This window comes from Sebastes fasciatus, chromosome 3 (assembly GCF_043250625.1).
Source record: "Sebastes fasciatus isolate fSebFas1 chromosome 3, fSebFas1.pri, whole genome shotgun sequence".
Lineage (NCBI taxonomy): Eukaryota > Metazoa > Chordata > Actinopteri > Perciformes > Sebastidae > Sebastes > Sebastes fasciatus.
Genome location: NC_133797.1, coordinates 38675798 through 38691749, shown reverse-complemented (window position 1 = coordinate 38691749; position 15952 = coordinate 38675798). Strand labels below are relative to the sequence as shown.

The 15952-nt window shown below is 40.1% G+C and overlaps 3 non-coding genes across 3 annotated transcripts; all 3 read right to left on the bottom strand.

Moving 5' to 3' along the window:
* Window positions 1–12305: 12305 nt before the first annotated feature.
* LOC141765448 (small nucleolar RNA U3) lies at window positions 12306–12521 on the bottom strand. Its single transcript, XR_012593499.1, has one exon. It is a non-coding gene; the product is annotated as a small nucleolar RNA U3 (small nucleolar RNA).
* Window positions 12522–14516: 1995 nt separating this feature from the next.
* On the bottom strand, window positions 14517–14732 carry LOC141765449 (small nucleolar RNA U3). Its single transcript, XR_012593500.1, has one exon. It is a non-coding gene; the product is annotated as a small nucleolar RNA U3 (small nucleolar RNA).
* A 595-nt stretch (window positions 14733–15327) lies between these two features.
* Window positions 15328–15543, bottom strand: LOC141765442 (small nucleolar RNA U3). The gene has a single exon (XR_012593493.1). It is a non-coding gene; the product is annotated as a small nucleolar RNA U3 (small nucleolar RNA).
* Window positions 15544–15952: the final 409 nt, after the last annotated feature.

Sequence of the window (15952 nt, the reverse complement as noted above, 5' to 3'; positions counted from 1 at the left end):
AATGGAACAGGTTATAAACAGCTTAGTGTGAGAAAGGCTAATCACTTACTTTAGATTTCTTTACATATTTATGTAAGAGCCCACTCAAGTGACAAATAATACCAGATATTTAAACAGGAGAAGCAACCAAACATGCATCAGGAAATTCTGCATAAAACACCACAACACAAATTAAAAGGATAGAAAGAATTTTAAAAGAAATTAACACAATTTTATTTTTTGTGTGTCCAGTCCAAGTAAACTCTGAGGGCAGGTCCAGTCTGAAGCTGCAACAACTGGAGGTTAAGTGACAGTAGTTGGGTGTTTCTGCAACTATGGTCACTTTTGACTCTCCCAAATAAAATAGAATCAACCTCTGTGAATTATATAATTATATTATAGATATATAATAATCATCAGAGTATGTAATACATATAAACAGGTACACAAAATTACATTTAGTGGTCAACATTTAATCTGTAACATGTTTTTTTTTACAATGAGGCTTATTTTATACATTTTACTTTTTTAATTTCTATAATATTTTGAAGACATTTAAATTCATTTTCATCAAGCTGTGTGCATCATTGTAAATATTGATATAACAAAATGTTTTTAAAAATATGGGATTTCATGATTTTCTCTACATCCCGAAAAAATAAGACAGTAACCATAGATGTCTTCATACACAAAAATATATAACATGTTGTGTTACATGACAGATATTGTAATACTAATGTCTTTAAGGACATGTTGTAGTAAATCACATTTTTGCCAATATTGCAGATAAGTGGCAGCTAGCAAGGTCTGCTAAATTAGCTTTGACTCTTAGCATTTAATATATACATTATGAATTTAACAGTAATATGAAGTTATTTTTGAAATGTAGTTCAAAATACGCAATTACTAAGCTGTATGGTAAGGACACACAATACATACTTCAGAAGAAAATGTGGTCATGTTTTTCTTGATCTTGAAGGTCACCTACACACGTAGGCAAAATTGTTGGTACCCTTCCGTTAAAGAAAGAAAAACCCCAAATGGTCACTGAAATAACTTGAAACTGACAAAAGTAATAATAAATAAAAATTCACTGAAAATTAACTAATGAAAATCAGACATTGCTTAATGAAACTGGCCTGGACAAAAATGATGGTACCCCTAGAAAAGATGTAAAATAATGTGACCATAGGGACATGTTAAACTAAGGTGTGTCCTGTAAATAGCATCACAGGTATCTTCAAACTTGTAATCAGTCAGTCTGCCTATTTAAAGGGTCAAAAGAAGTCACTGTGCTGTTTGGTATCATGGTGTGTACCACACTGAACATGGACCACAGAAAGCTAAGGAGAGAGTTGTCTCGGGAGATCAGAAAGAACATTATAGACCTTCATGTTAAAGGTAAAGGCTATAAGACCATCTCTAAGCAGCTTGATGTTCCTGTGACTACAGCTGCACATATTATTCAGAAGTTTAAGGTCCACGGGACTGTAGCCTACCTCCCTGGACGTGGCCGCAAGGGGAAAATTGATGACATATTGAAGAGACGGATAATACGAATGGTAAGCAAAGAGCCCAGAACAACTTCCAAAGAGATTAGAGGTGAACTCCAAGGTCAAGGTACATCAGTGTCAGATCGCACCATCCGTCACTGTTTGAGCCAAAGTGGACTTAATGGAAGACGACCCAGGAGGACACCAAATCATAAAAAAGCGAGACTGGAATTTTCCAAAATGCATATTGACAGGCCACAAAGCTTCTGGGAGAATGTCCTTTGGACAGATGAGACAAAACTGGAGCTTTTTGGCAAGTCACATCAGCTCTATGTTCACAGACGAAGAGATGAAGCATCCAAAGAAAAGAACACTGTACCTAATGTGAAACATGGAGGAGGCTCGGTTATGTTATGGGGCTGCTTTGTTGCATCTGGCACAGGGTGTCTTGAATCTGTGCAGGGTGCAATGAAATCTCAAGACTATCAAGGCATTCTGGAGCGAAATGTGCTGCCCAGTGTCAGAAAGCTTGGTCTCAGTTGCAGGTCATGGGTCCTCAAACAGGATAATGACCCAAAACACAGCTAAAAACACCCAAGAATGACTAAGAACAAAACATTGGACTATTCTGAAGTGGCCTTCTATGAGCCCTGATCTAAATCCTATTGAACATCTGTGGAAGGAGCTGAAACATGCATTCGGAGAAGGCACCCTTCAAACCTGAGACAGCTGGAGCAGTTTGCTCACGAGGAGTGGGCCAACATACCTGTCGACAGGTGCAGAAGTCTCATTGAGAGTTACAGAAATCACTTGATTGCAGTGATTGCCTCAAAAGGTTGTGCAACAAAATATTAAGTTAAGAGTACCATCATTTTTGTCTAGGCCAGTTTCATTAGTTTGTTTTTTTAAATGATTCTGCTGAACCATAATTCAAAAACAATATCTGATTTTCATTAGTTAATTTTCAGTGAATTTTTATTTATTATTACTTTTGTCAGTTTCAAGTTATTTCAGTGACCTTTGTGGGTTTTTCTCTCTTTAACGGAACGTTACCAACAACTTTGCCTACGTCTGTATAACTACAGTATGATATGTTGTCATAGAAGGGTTAATGGAGAATCATTCTGACAGTGATAGTGACCTGTCCTCTAGAAAGTGCAGGAACAGTCAGCATGAAATTAGACTTTGACACGGAGATATCTTGTTTCTATTTGTATTAGACCAGAACAGGCCAGATTGGGGAATTGCGGGAAAGACCTGTCAGAAGGGGATTAATCATTACCTTAATCAAGGGTTTGTGTTATGTTTTGATATACTGATGTACTCGATGTCTGTAAAGGGGAGACTCGTGGGAACCCATAGAACCCATTTTCATTCACATATCTGGAGGTCAGAAGTCAAGGGACCCCTTTGAAAATGGCCATGGGAGTTTTCCTCACCAAAATTAAACGTAAATTTATGTATATAAACTGGAAAAACAAAGTCGGAAACTTGTGTTTGGTGGATTATTTCTCTGTTGTTACAATGCTAATTGGTATTGTATTTTACATCGTTGGAAAGCCTGTTTATTTACCTTCACAATGATGTCCAACTTGTAAGGATCATGCATTTGTGGGATGAGCAGCACAGCTGGTTATGTGGGTAGCGGCCAAGAAAAATTTGCCAAAATGCTCCGTCAATGGTAAACAGTGTATTCTCCTGTTGGTATTGACTCTTGTTTTGAGTTGTTTGGTGGATTGGATGATTGAACTCTCTATCAGTAACAAGGAACAAACAAGACATATTGGCAATTTTACACTTCATTCATTTAATACACCGTCAGGAGCCTCAGTAGCGGTGGAAGATCCATACGCAGCCACAACAGCCTGGCACCTCCTCCTCATGTTGGTCACCAACCTGGTCACACGTTGCCGTGGGATGGCGTTCCATTCCTCAACCAGGATTCGTTGCAGGTCAGACAACGAGGTTGTGTTGGTCACTCTAACACGTACAGCACGCCCAAGCTGATCCTAAAAGTATTGAATTGGGTTGAAGTCTGGACTCTTGGCAGGCCGTTCCATTCTCTCTACTCCCACATTGTGGAGGTAGTCTGTGATAACCCTGGCTCTGTGGGGGCGAGCATTGTCATCTTGGAGGATGAAGTTAGGTGCCAGATTGTGGAGATATGGGATCACCACTGGCTGCAGAATCTCATCCCGATATCTCACTGCATTGAGAAGGCCTTCAATGAAGACAAGCCTTGTTTTACCAGTGAGGGAGATGCCGCCCCACACCATGACACTGCCCCCACCAAAAGCTGTTACTCCATCAGTGCAACAATCAGCATAGCGTTCTCCACGTCGTCTCCATACTTTGACCCTGCCATCCGACTTTGGCAGAACAGAACCTGGACTCATCACTGAACATGACATTCCCCCACATGTTCAGGTTCCATTGTCTGTGTTGTCGACACCAGCGCCAACGGGCCTGACGGTGAAGGGCAGTCATTGCAGGCTTCCTGGTAGCCTTATGAGAATACACTGTTTACCATTGGCAGAGCATTTTGGCAAATTTTTCTTGGGCGCTCCCCACATAATCAGCTGTGCTGCTCATCCCACAAATGCATGATCCTTACAAGTTGGACATCATTGCAAAGGTAAATAAACAGGCTTTCCAACGATGTAAAATACAATGCCAATTAGCATTGGAACAACAGAGAAATAATCCACCAAACACAAGTTTCTGAACTTTGTTTTTCCAGTATATATACAGTATATATATGTATATGTATATACAGTATATATATTCACACACACAGCAAAAAAGAACATTTCTTAGGGACCGTCGGAGGTGCGACAGGCAGAAATGCCCAGCAGGTATAACCACCTGTGCTTCAATCTTACAAATTGTATAGAGCAGTGGTTCTCAAACTTTAAGTACCACCTCAGAAAATATTTGGCTCTCCAAGAACCACCATTATGAGCGATGTTAAAATACAGTAGCGTAGGCCTACCCTATTCAGCAAAGCACAGTTCACGTAGGAGGCAGATTTATTCCTAATAAGAATATGACTTCTTGTTGGCTTTTGTCAGCCACAGCCACGCTGTACAAAGGGTTAGCACTAGAGCTGGCACTTAAACTCTTCCACACAACTCTCACACTACGCAAGGGGCAGCCTCTCACACTAGGACTGCAAGATATGAGGAACATCTGCGATGTGCAATAACACTGTTCAATATTGCGATGACGATATGACTTGCGATAAATAAACAAATATTGAAGTGTGCATATTAGCTATACATTTACATATACTGTATTTAAAATATAACTAGGCTAAATGTTGTTTCTAGAGCAGCAACAGTAATGTTTACAACAGCAAAGTCACCATATAAACTCATTAATATCTCACTGGAAACAAATCTAACATGTTAAAATATGTTAATATATAATATTCCTGACATGAAAATACTAAGTGACGTTTATAAAGACTGAAGAACACAGACTTCAGTCAGTATCAGTCCTTCCTCTGTCCTCTGTCCTCCTGTCCTCCTCACTCTGCTGCAGGTAACATTAGGGCTGATAGAGGGAAGAGGAGCTGTTTTGTTTCAGCCAGCTGATGTACAGGTGTAATGATAACGTGTCTTGGCTTTACGAGTAGTTGTAGCCGTCCCCACCGCGGCCTCTCTGATCAGCTGTTCACTGACTGACTGCTCTGTCTGTTGATGTGAGTGGAGAGCTCCGACAGAGCAGCAGAGGAGAAGACGCAGCGTTAACCATCCCTACATATAATGATTTCTCTTATTCATCGTGTTTCAGACAGCCTTTTGCGATGTGTTCATCGCACATGTTCATATGATGACGATGAAAATACGAGTTATGGGTCAGCCCTATTTCTTATTCATTTTTAAAAAATACCACTACAAAGAGCTCACGTACCACCACAGTTTGAGAACCACTGCTCTAGAAAGTGCAGGAACAGCCAACATGACATTAGACTTTGATACTGAGATATCTTGTGTCTATTTGTATTAGACCAGAACAGGCCAGATCGGGGAATTACGGGAAAAACCTGTCAGAAGGGGATTAATCATTACCTTAATCAAGGGTGTGTGTTACGTCTTGATATACTGATGTACTCGAAAATACAAATCAGTTCTTGTGTTGACTGCAGAGACGTAAGGCTCAGGTCTTTTATGCAATAAAGGGTCTTTTGCATCTCCATCAACTTCTCTCTCCTGAGTCTGGTTTTTCACCTACATATTTGGCGTCACGAAAAACAGGTGTTGGCAAGAGCAACGAGGACGATCCTCAAGGCGCAGCCTGCTGCAGTGGTCCGGTGGTTTCTCTCTCTGTGGCGAAGGTGGCCACCAATAAAAGGTAAGCAGATTTTGCTTAAACATTTTGCCAGGGAGAGAGTGGCTGCTGTAGCCTATAGCTGATGTATGCTGGTAAGGCCTAAATAATTAAATTATTGTGGGGGGGCTCTCCAAAATAGCGAACCATATTGTGATAGAGGATAATAATATATGAAAGGGGACGGACGTTTGTGGTGGTAGTGGCCGCCTCTCTCTCATATTGTGGCAGGTCGTGGTAGGTAGGTAAGGTCGCTTGTTTTGGCCTTTTTTTGTTGGGAGAGTTGCTTCTCTTCGGCTTGTTTCTAGAGACTTGGTTGCGTGTTTCTCTCGTGAGATCTGGCAACATTGAACATTTGAACATTACAAAAAACAGAGGCATGTAGCCTTTAAGTAATAAATAAAAATAATTGACCCATTTTGTTCATTTTGGCGCATCAGAGGCATGTTATCAATCGATAGTCAGACGACGGACGTTACAAACTGACCGTGAATGCATCTGGTCCGTCAGCTCAGAGTACCTGGGGTAGGAGTAGGAGGCAGAGGATTTATTGTCGAAGTGAAAAGCAAACGCACCTATTTGGCAATATTTCACTTTTAATCCCAACGCTATAAGGGAACCATAACGTTAATGAGGTAATCGCCGCGAGGTGGATGGAGCCGTCACAGCCGGTATGCACGAAGCAGCGGCGCAAAGTAGACCTCCTTAGCGGAGCCTCGCAGCAAAAGCTTTACCGGAGAGGCCAGGCATACCGCCACCTGACGGTAAAGATCAGAGTCAGCGCTCTGCGCATGTTGACCGTCATCTTTTCTTGTAAAATGTCCGGTGTAATCGGTGACACCAGTGTTGTCACAAGTTTATTACCGGTGGGAATTTTCCTCAGTCACATCACTACCAACGACCCTCACAGGCATCGTACGGTACCTTCGGTACTTTAGAAAAAGAGTACCATCACTTTTTTTTTTATTTTGGCATCGACTTGGTACTGAAGTATCGGTTCTCGTGACATCACTATTCTTTACATCCGGACATAAGCCGCTTTTCCACTGCAGGAACTTTTCCCCCAGAACTAAGAACCTTTTGAGGGACTCAAAGCGTCTAAATTAAGTTCTTGGGACATTTTGCGCCCCCCAAAAGGTCCTTGTCGGGGGGTAGTACTTTCTGAAAGTACAGGAACTTTGGGGATGGAGTTTGCAGGGATGACCATCGCTGATTGGTCAAACACACACACACAGCGCTGCTGCTTCAAATGTTGTTTGGATTATATATATATATATATATATATATATATATATATATATATATGTATATATTGTTACCTCACATTTACACAGGTGTTTTATATCAGTCTGTATAAGTAAAACCAAAGCGGACAAACTGAGGCAGGATCCGAAACATTTCTATTTCTGTTGGTGTAACAACCGTCTCTTGCTGCGTTTGTGGTACGGGGGCAACCGGGTGTCGGGTGCAGAAATAAACTCTGTCAAATACCACTAAATAAAGAAGCAGAGCAACATGCAGTTGTGTTTTCATCCATCTGCACAGGAGGAGAAGGAGGAGGAAGCAGTGAGGCACATCCCGAAGCAAGAACAATCCTTCATCCCCTTCCAACCCCCCACAGCTTTGTGAAACAACCATCCTGGTGGTTCGAGATCTGACAACTTAAATGGAGAGAAAGAAGAAAACCAATCTGATGTTTCTTCTGGCTCTGCTTTGCATCGGCGCTGCGCAAACTGAGATCTGTCCGAGCGACCCAGACATCGGTCAGTGATAGTTTTGATGATTTGATATATATTATTATATTGTAGCAGAATTGATTTCAAGATCTTTTGTTACACCTTTTTCATTTGTTCTTGTCTCCGTTAGCTGGCACGGATCTCTCTTGCGAAAGTGACTACAATCGTATCATCACTTGTGTGTGGAACAGCACATCTGCATCTGATCTTCCAGACAATGTGTGCACATTAAAGGCCTCATGGACGTAAGGACCGAAATGTACTTGGAGTAGATGTAAATGTACACAGATAACATTATGAGTGCGGTTAAATAATAAAAACAGCATGTTTTCCTCCAGTTCTAAATATGTCAACTACAACGCCGAATGTAAACTGGAGCCTGTTGACGTCTCCAGACCAACGCTGAGGAAGTGCACCCTGATCTTCAACATAGACGGCAGAGTGAGTATGAGGATATCTGTTGAGAGAAGAATGTACCAGGGGACACTGAAGGAAAAGTTCAACACTTTAGGAAATATACTGATTTGCTTTCTTGCAGAGTTAAATGAACAGATCAATACCTCTCTCTCATGTCTATCTGTTAAATAGAAGACTACAGCTACATATCACGCTCATTTCCAGGTTCATACTTGTATTTTGGGTTTCTACTAGAACATGTTTACATGCTTTAATGTTAAAAAAAAAAAGGCCAACACAGTCTCACTGCAGTTTGTGAAATAGTCACAATGGCATCTCTGCAAAATTTCACAGATTGGAGGAAAACAACCAATCAGAGCCGAGCTGGAGCCTTGCCGTCTCGAAGCAGCTGTCAATCAATCGCCAACTCCGATCAAACGGTCAAACTAGGCAGCGCTGATCAAATATGAATCAATATCCTGTTACTGTAATGCCTATTTATCTCCTCAGATGTTTTCAGAAACATCTTGTAGTGTACTGTTTAGCTGTAAAATGAGAAAGTTTGTGACCCGGCAGCCATGTTGAGATCAAGTTGAGGAAATACCAAGCACCGCCCACCAGCCGGAGCACAGCCAATAGGAACGCTCTCTCAATGAAGTGACCTGTGATTGGCCAAAGTCTCCCGTCATGGGCTAGATTTTGTAAAGCCTGAAAACAGAGCCATGAGGAGGTGCAGAGGTCTAGTTTTCTCTCAGAACACTTGAATATGCTGAAAGGTTATTGTGGATTTTTTGCCCAATGATGCCAAAAACCTGTTGCCTACTGAAGCTTGAAGGCTATTAGCTGGAGCTTTTAATCAGATCAATTTATGAGTTCACCTGCCCAAAAGCCCGTACACTAATTTAGATCTCATTTCATTCTGTATTGTTGTATGATGAATGTTTGATGAAGAGAAATATTCTTTTTTCTTCTCAGTTTGTGAGCTACGATAATCTGTTCATGAATCTGAACTGTAACCCCGGGAACCAAACTCTGAAAGTTTACTTCATGCCAGCTTGTCACAGTGAGTACAATGAATAATATATCGCCTCCTTGTGACTGTGAGCTATTCATGTTGACCTAAAACAAATGATCTGTGTGTGTGTGATGCTGCAGTAAAGCTGAATCCTCCGCCACAACCACGTATCAACTTCACCACCGCTTCCTGGTCCTCCCAAGTTGTATACAATCCCCGTTTCGACGGAGACACTTTCAGCTGCCAACTGCAGTGGAAACACTAGAATCAGTCATGGAGTGTATGTATATAATCTGTTCCATGTTATGCATTAATGAGAGTGTGTTTTTTGTCAGAGATGAATAGAAAGAAGTGTTGGAGATTGAATGTTAAATGATTTGCACAAATGACTTGTGGTTGTAGGGAACCCAAGCAACAGTACATGAACATGACATTTCTTCCTTTTCACGATCCGTCTACGCAGGAAAGCAATGTTTTAGATACAAGTTGTAAACGGGACTGCAGCGTGGAGCTGAACCTCGATGAGCTGATACAAGGCGAGAGGTACGAGGCACGCGTTCGAGCGAAGATATCTGGAAATGATTTCAAGTCAATGTGGAGTGACTGGAGCCCCACTGCATCATGGGTGTCACCCATAGGAGGAACAAAAGAACCACCTCCAGATAAAGGCTGCCAAATAGTGGAAGGCAAGCCATGTTCAGCTTAGAGCCGTTTGTTTCGTGGCTCTGCCTGAATTCCTGGGAAAGAAACCAGTTGGATGAACAATACAGAACAATCTAAGTCACATCACAGGAAAATGTGTTATTAACCACCCAGACAAATTTAAATGATAAAAAAAAAAAAAAAACGGCCAACACATAAAATTAAGCTTCCAAATCGTGAAAAAATAATCAGTATTCTCTGCACTGAATCCACGCCCAAGCGCGGGTGAGGTTTGATTACAGTTACAGTAACTTCTCGTAGGCCATCTCACTCCGTCGCACTACTTCTGCAGAATGTGCTCCAGAGACTTCCGCTGCTAACTCCCTGTTAGCCTTATGCTAACTCAGGGGTCGGCAACCTTTTACTATCAAAAGAGCAATTTTAGGCCAAATTTTTTATTTTTTTTTTTAAATCCGTCTGGAGCCGCAAAACATTTGAGCTTTGTGATGAAGGTAACACAGCTTATTACAGTAAGTCTAATACAGTGAGGGCCCAAGTGCAAATGAGAGGCAGGACATTGAAGAAACATCTCAGGACATTTGGCTGGAAGCTGCTGCTTGTTCTGGAAATGTCTTTAAATGACTTGTTGTCGAATCTGTCCCGGCACTATTAAATTCTCTATTTTCTTCAGAGACTTCTTTTTGTTGGGATTTGGAATCCATAGCTAGCCTATTGAGCTTTTGAGGTTCGACAAAATTAGAGGATAAGTCGCCGGCTGTAGACGTACATAGGCTATTACGCCCATTTTAGTTGACTGAAATGATACGTATAGGAGTATAGGCTACAGATTTATGCAATTGGAGAATGTAAGAATCACCATAGACCTACAACAATGATATAAAAAATGTGATGTTAAAAAGCTCGGACCAAGCCAGGAATCTTGGTCTAGTCATGGACTCTGACCTGAGCTTTAACAGCCATATTAAGACAATTACAAAGACAGCCTTCTATCACCTGAAGAATATAGCAATAATTAGAGGACTGATGTCTCAGCAGGATTTGGAAAAACTAGTCCATGCATTTATCTTCAGCCGACTTGACTACTGTAACGGCGTCTTTACTGGTCTTCCTAAAAAATCGATCAGACAGCTGCAGCTGATTCAGAACTTTGGGACTAAGGGTACGTCCCAAAGCTCTTAATTGCATCCCTGTTTCCCTCACTTGCGTCTCATCCTTGCGTCTTAGTCCCTCCCACCAAGGAAGCATGGAGAGACGCAAGGAAACCATGCGAGGAGAGAGGAAACGAGGAAATACGATTTAAGCGACATGGGACGGTCGTTTCCTCTGAAGCGTCACGTGAAGCGACGTCCGTTTCTGATGACAGCAGCAGCTGATCACATCTGGATCAGCTGTCAGTCAGCTTTAACAGCTGTTTGTGTCTGAACTGTACTAATACTAATAAAGACAAGTGCAAGCTGCAGCCTGTATTTCTACTGTGGACTGCTTAGAGGCTCAGGAACCATCTCTACTGGATCAATAACTTTATATTATTTATTCATTATTAGCGTCTGTAGTTATTGATATTCTGATTGTGAGTTAATTATTTCATAACCCAGAATATGACTGTGGTGTCTTTTGAACACTGGACATTATTTATTAGGCTAAAGGGAAAATGTAAATGATGTAACTCATATCAAACCGACGTTCAGGAATCATCAGCCTCATGTGACTGAATGGAAATGAGGATAAATGATGTAAAAGGTGTTTGTTGCTGACAGACAGACAGACTCTCCTTTTCGCTCTGACTTTAATAGTTTCATTAATAAAAGTTAACGGGGGAAATAACAGATCATGAAAAGACAAATCATTCTAATAAATAAAGAAAGTTATTTTAAGTCAGTTTGTCAGGTTTTATAAACCCCTCTGACTGTCAGGCTGCTTCACTGACGCTGTGTGAAGCAGAGATACTGCAGGTCCTTCTGCTGCTGTTCAGAGCTTCAATTAACACAGATTATAACTAGATGGTGAATCAGAAGACAACTAAACTATAAAACGTTTAATCTGTGATCTGTCTTCACTCTGGTATAAAACTCAAGTGATGTTGAGAGGTAAAGTTATCAGATCAGTCTGATCGGCAGCGTCCAATCAGTAACTGATATCCAGTTAGGGGTCGTGTCGGTCGGCAAAAGACTTCCGTGCAGGATACACTGGTGTATCCTCGCTCATAGCTCCTCCGGCAAGCCTCCTCGATCCTCGATCCTCGATCCTCGATCCTCGATGCACAAATAAGGGCTTTGGGACGGTCTTCAAAATGGCGCACCAGAACAACTTCCGGTTCAAGCGAGGATCGAGGAGCGAGGAAACGAAAATTAAGAGCTTTGGAACGCACCCTATATAAATGAAAGAGCCCAACCAATCACTGCATGACTTTGACAGCACAGCTGTGATACAGAGAGCACACAGGCGGGGAGAGAGGCAGTACTGAGATAAAGAAAACACTTGTATAAAAGGTCTGAAGTAAGTAACAAAATAAGAAAAGTTACAAAAATGTACACTGACAACAATGAGTCAAAGTTAAAAATACTGGCACAACAAAAAGCTAATTTCTCTCCTGAACTGGTAAATGTTTTTCTGACATATATAATTATGAATTGAATCAAGTTTTTTTTCCCACATATAGATGTATTTAATTATATTTAACATTTTAAGGCTACCACTCTGATCATATTCCCAACCTCAATACTCCACAAGGAAGTAATGAACGATCATCAATTATAGAGAACTTGTGAACTGAATCATTATTCTCTGTCAGCTTCACGCTCTGAAGAGAATATCACAACTCATCATCGTGGTTAGCGAGACCAAACACTTTAGAAACACATTTCTCAAGTCAGAAACTATAGAAATGATCCCTGAAAGTATAGTCTTAGTTTGACTGAGGAAGAAAACTGCATCTCATTCACAGGAGAATCATTCTCACTCAGGGTTCTTCTCTACCATCATCAAGCTCCTCCAGTAGCTGCGTCTCGTCCAGACATGTGTGTTTAATATAAATGAAAGAGCCCAACCAATCACTGCATGACTCTGACAGCACAGCTGTGATACAGAGAGCACACAGACGGGCAGAGAGGCAGAACTGAGATAAAGAAAACACTTGTATAAAAGGTCTGAAATATGTCACAAAATAAGAAAAGCTATACAAATTTACACTGATCACAATGAGTCAAAGTCCAAAATACTGGCAACACAAAAGTCTAATTTCTCTCCTGACCTGGAAGTAATTATTGTACTTTGTATAAATATTACGTAATAATGCAACACACTCTGCTGATAATTATATTTCATTATTTTTATCATATTCCCTTCATCAAAGCTCCATAAAGAAGGCAGAAGAAAAACGAAAAATGTCTCCCATCTATCATTTACCTCTAGTTTCACAAGCACATTCACTGTCCTCTGCCCGGTTAAACCACTGTCACATATCTGGAATATATCTGCCTGTTTTACACTCTTTGACCAACAGGTGGTTTCCTGAGCACATGGAGCCCACATGGAGCCTCGTGAAATGAACCCTTTTGCAAACCACTTTGCTGGAGAGCTTCTGTGCTTCATGAAGCTTCATCTTACCATCACTATTACAGTTTTTCTCAATTGTTTACACACAAATACTGGTACTTGACACACAATGACCACAACATGTAACTCATGCAGCAACCCCCTGAACCAATTCTGCTAAACTACAAGCACAATTCCTGCTTTACACTCAAATTGCAGTTCTAAAACACACTTTTTTCAAAACACTACACACAATTCTCTGCATTTGGCACAATTTTCATGAAGAAAATCTCGTTTTCACAAGGAACACACTGTCATTCAAAATTCTAAAGTCAATTGCCCTACTATGCACACTGACTCATCACATGGGCAAACACCTGTCACACAGTGTTACAATTAGCAATCATGGAAAGTGTATGACCGAAATCCACAAACGCGTATACCCCTTCTCCAAGCTATGGAAGACGCATGTGGAGATATAGCAGTTGATGCTTTTCATGGCTGGATTCGACATGCTAAGCGATATTTCCCCCGCTGCTTGGCCAGGGAAAACATTGCTTGTGATGTGGATGAGGTGCTGTGGCCAGACCGAAACAGAAGAGAGGATGCAGCATAGTTTTTTTTTTACAGTAACTGTATACAGTAAATTCTATTGTTTTGTATGTAGACCACTGTATGTGCAACTTTGTGTTGGTTGGGATGTACACTGTGTACATTGTTTTTGTGGGGAAAATAAAATATATTTGTTACCGTGTATTTGTGTGTTCTGAGTATAAAAACAATATTCTAAAATATTTTACAACACACTTATGTATGTACTGTCTGTAGTAATGTATGTACTGTCTGTAGTAAGTGTAACACTGAACAAAAAAAAAGGCCTAAGTCATTATGATGAATGGAGAAGAAGTGTTTTCCATTCATCATAGTGTTTTACATTGAGCACATCAGTGTTCAACTGGTTCTTATAAATGTCTATTCATATGATGGTTTGTGTGTGTCATTTGAAAACAAAATACCATTTTGAGAAGAAATAACATTGTTTTGAATGTAAAGTTTCATTTTGCAGGAGAATTGAGGGATTTTGCCCATTGTGTGTGTGTTTTTTGATTTGTGTGTAGAGTTCTGAGAGTATGAGGCATCCTTTCAGAAAATGTGTGTAAACAATAGAGAAAAACTGTAACACACACACATTATAAATGCTTTTTCTTTAAATCTTAAAAATTTAAATGGACTTTAAAAGATAAATCATCAATAAAAAACGAATTTCTCTCCTAAACTGGAAGAAGTCATTCTAATAAGAATTATGAAATAAAACTACAAAATGTTTTCCTGGTACTTGCATTTCTTTGTATTCAACACTTCAAGGCTGCCACTCTGATCATATTCCCAACCTCAATACTCCACAAGGAAGTAATGAACAATCATCAATGATAGAGAACTTATGAACTGAATCATTATTCTCTGTCAGCTTCACGCTCTGAAGGGAATATCACGACTCATCATCGTGGTTAGCGAGATCAAACACTTTAGAAACACATTTCTCAAGTCAAAAACTATAGAAATGATCCCTGAAAATATAGTCTTAGCTTGACTGAGGGTGAAAACTGCATCTGATTCACAGGAAACTTACTATCACTGAGGGTTCCTCTCTGCCATCAACAAGCTCCTCCAGTTGTTGTGTCACAGCAGCCAATCCCTGCATGACTCTGACAGCACACAGATAGAAGAGAAAAGCACAACTGAAGGACGATAATGAGAAAGCAAGAAAAGTAAGAATCAAAGTAGGAAAAGTTGATGGTTCAAATACTGGCAAGACAAAAGACGAATTTCTCTGACTGATTGGAAGAAGATGTGTTCAAGTCCCAATAAACATTCATGATGCTGTAAAACTGTTGCTTTATTTCTTTCAACTGATCTTTTTTTTAAATCATTACTAGATGTCAAGTCCTCCAGAGGTGATTATATTAATAACATGATTAACTATTAAAATTGTTGATTACCTTTCTGTCAGTCCACTAACACAATAATAATCTAGTTGTTTCCTCATTAAACCTTAAAAGTCTCTCAAACAACTACTCTAAAAATCTTTTCAACATTGCTCTAAAGTAGATACCAAAAGCAATAATGCTTAAGTTCAAATATCACAATACAACATTTTTATTTTTACATTTGTCCTGCTGCCACTCTGATCATATTCCCTTCATCAAAGCTCCATACAGAAGTAATGAACAATCATCAATGACAGAGAACTTATGAACTGAATCATTATTCTCTATCAGCTTCACACTCTGAAGGGAATATCACAACTCATCATCATGGTTAGCGAGACCAAACACTTTAGAAACACATTTCTCAAGTCAGAAACTATAGAAATGATCCCTGAAAGTATAGTCTTAGTTTGATTGAGGGTGAAAACTGCATCTCATTCTTTGCAAAGTGATTCTCACTCAGGGTTCAGAGGTACAGAAGATAATCATTACGTGCGTCACATGACTCAGGAGAGAAAAATCGATTTCGCTTTTTAAGAAGACTAATATGTTTAATTGAATTAGATTTTCAGTCACCGTTTGTCTCAACCTACTTGTTTTCTACATTAAAGCACCATTCATTTATTTGCACAGAGCAGGATTAAAGATATAGTCTGGGTGTTTTAAAGTAGGATTGTATGAGGTACCTATTCATAGTCCTTGTATTACTTTCAGTAGATGATGGTCAGTATGGAGGTATCCATCTACTCTACTAAAGAAAAGTAAGCTGATATTGTTCAAAGATTACAGGCTGTGTTGAAGACCCAAAATACACTC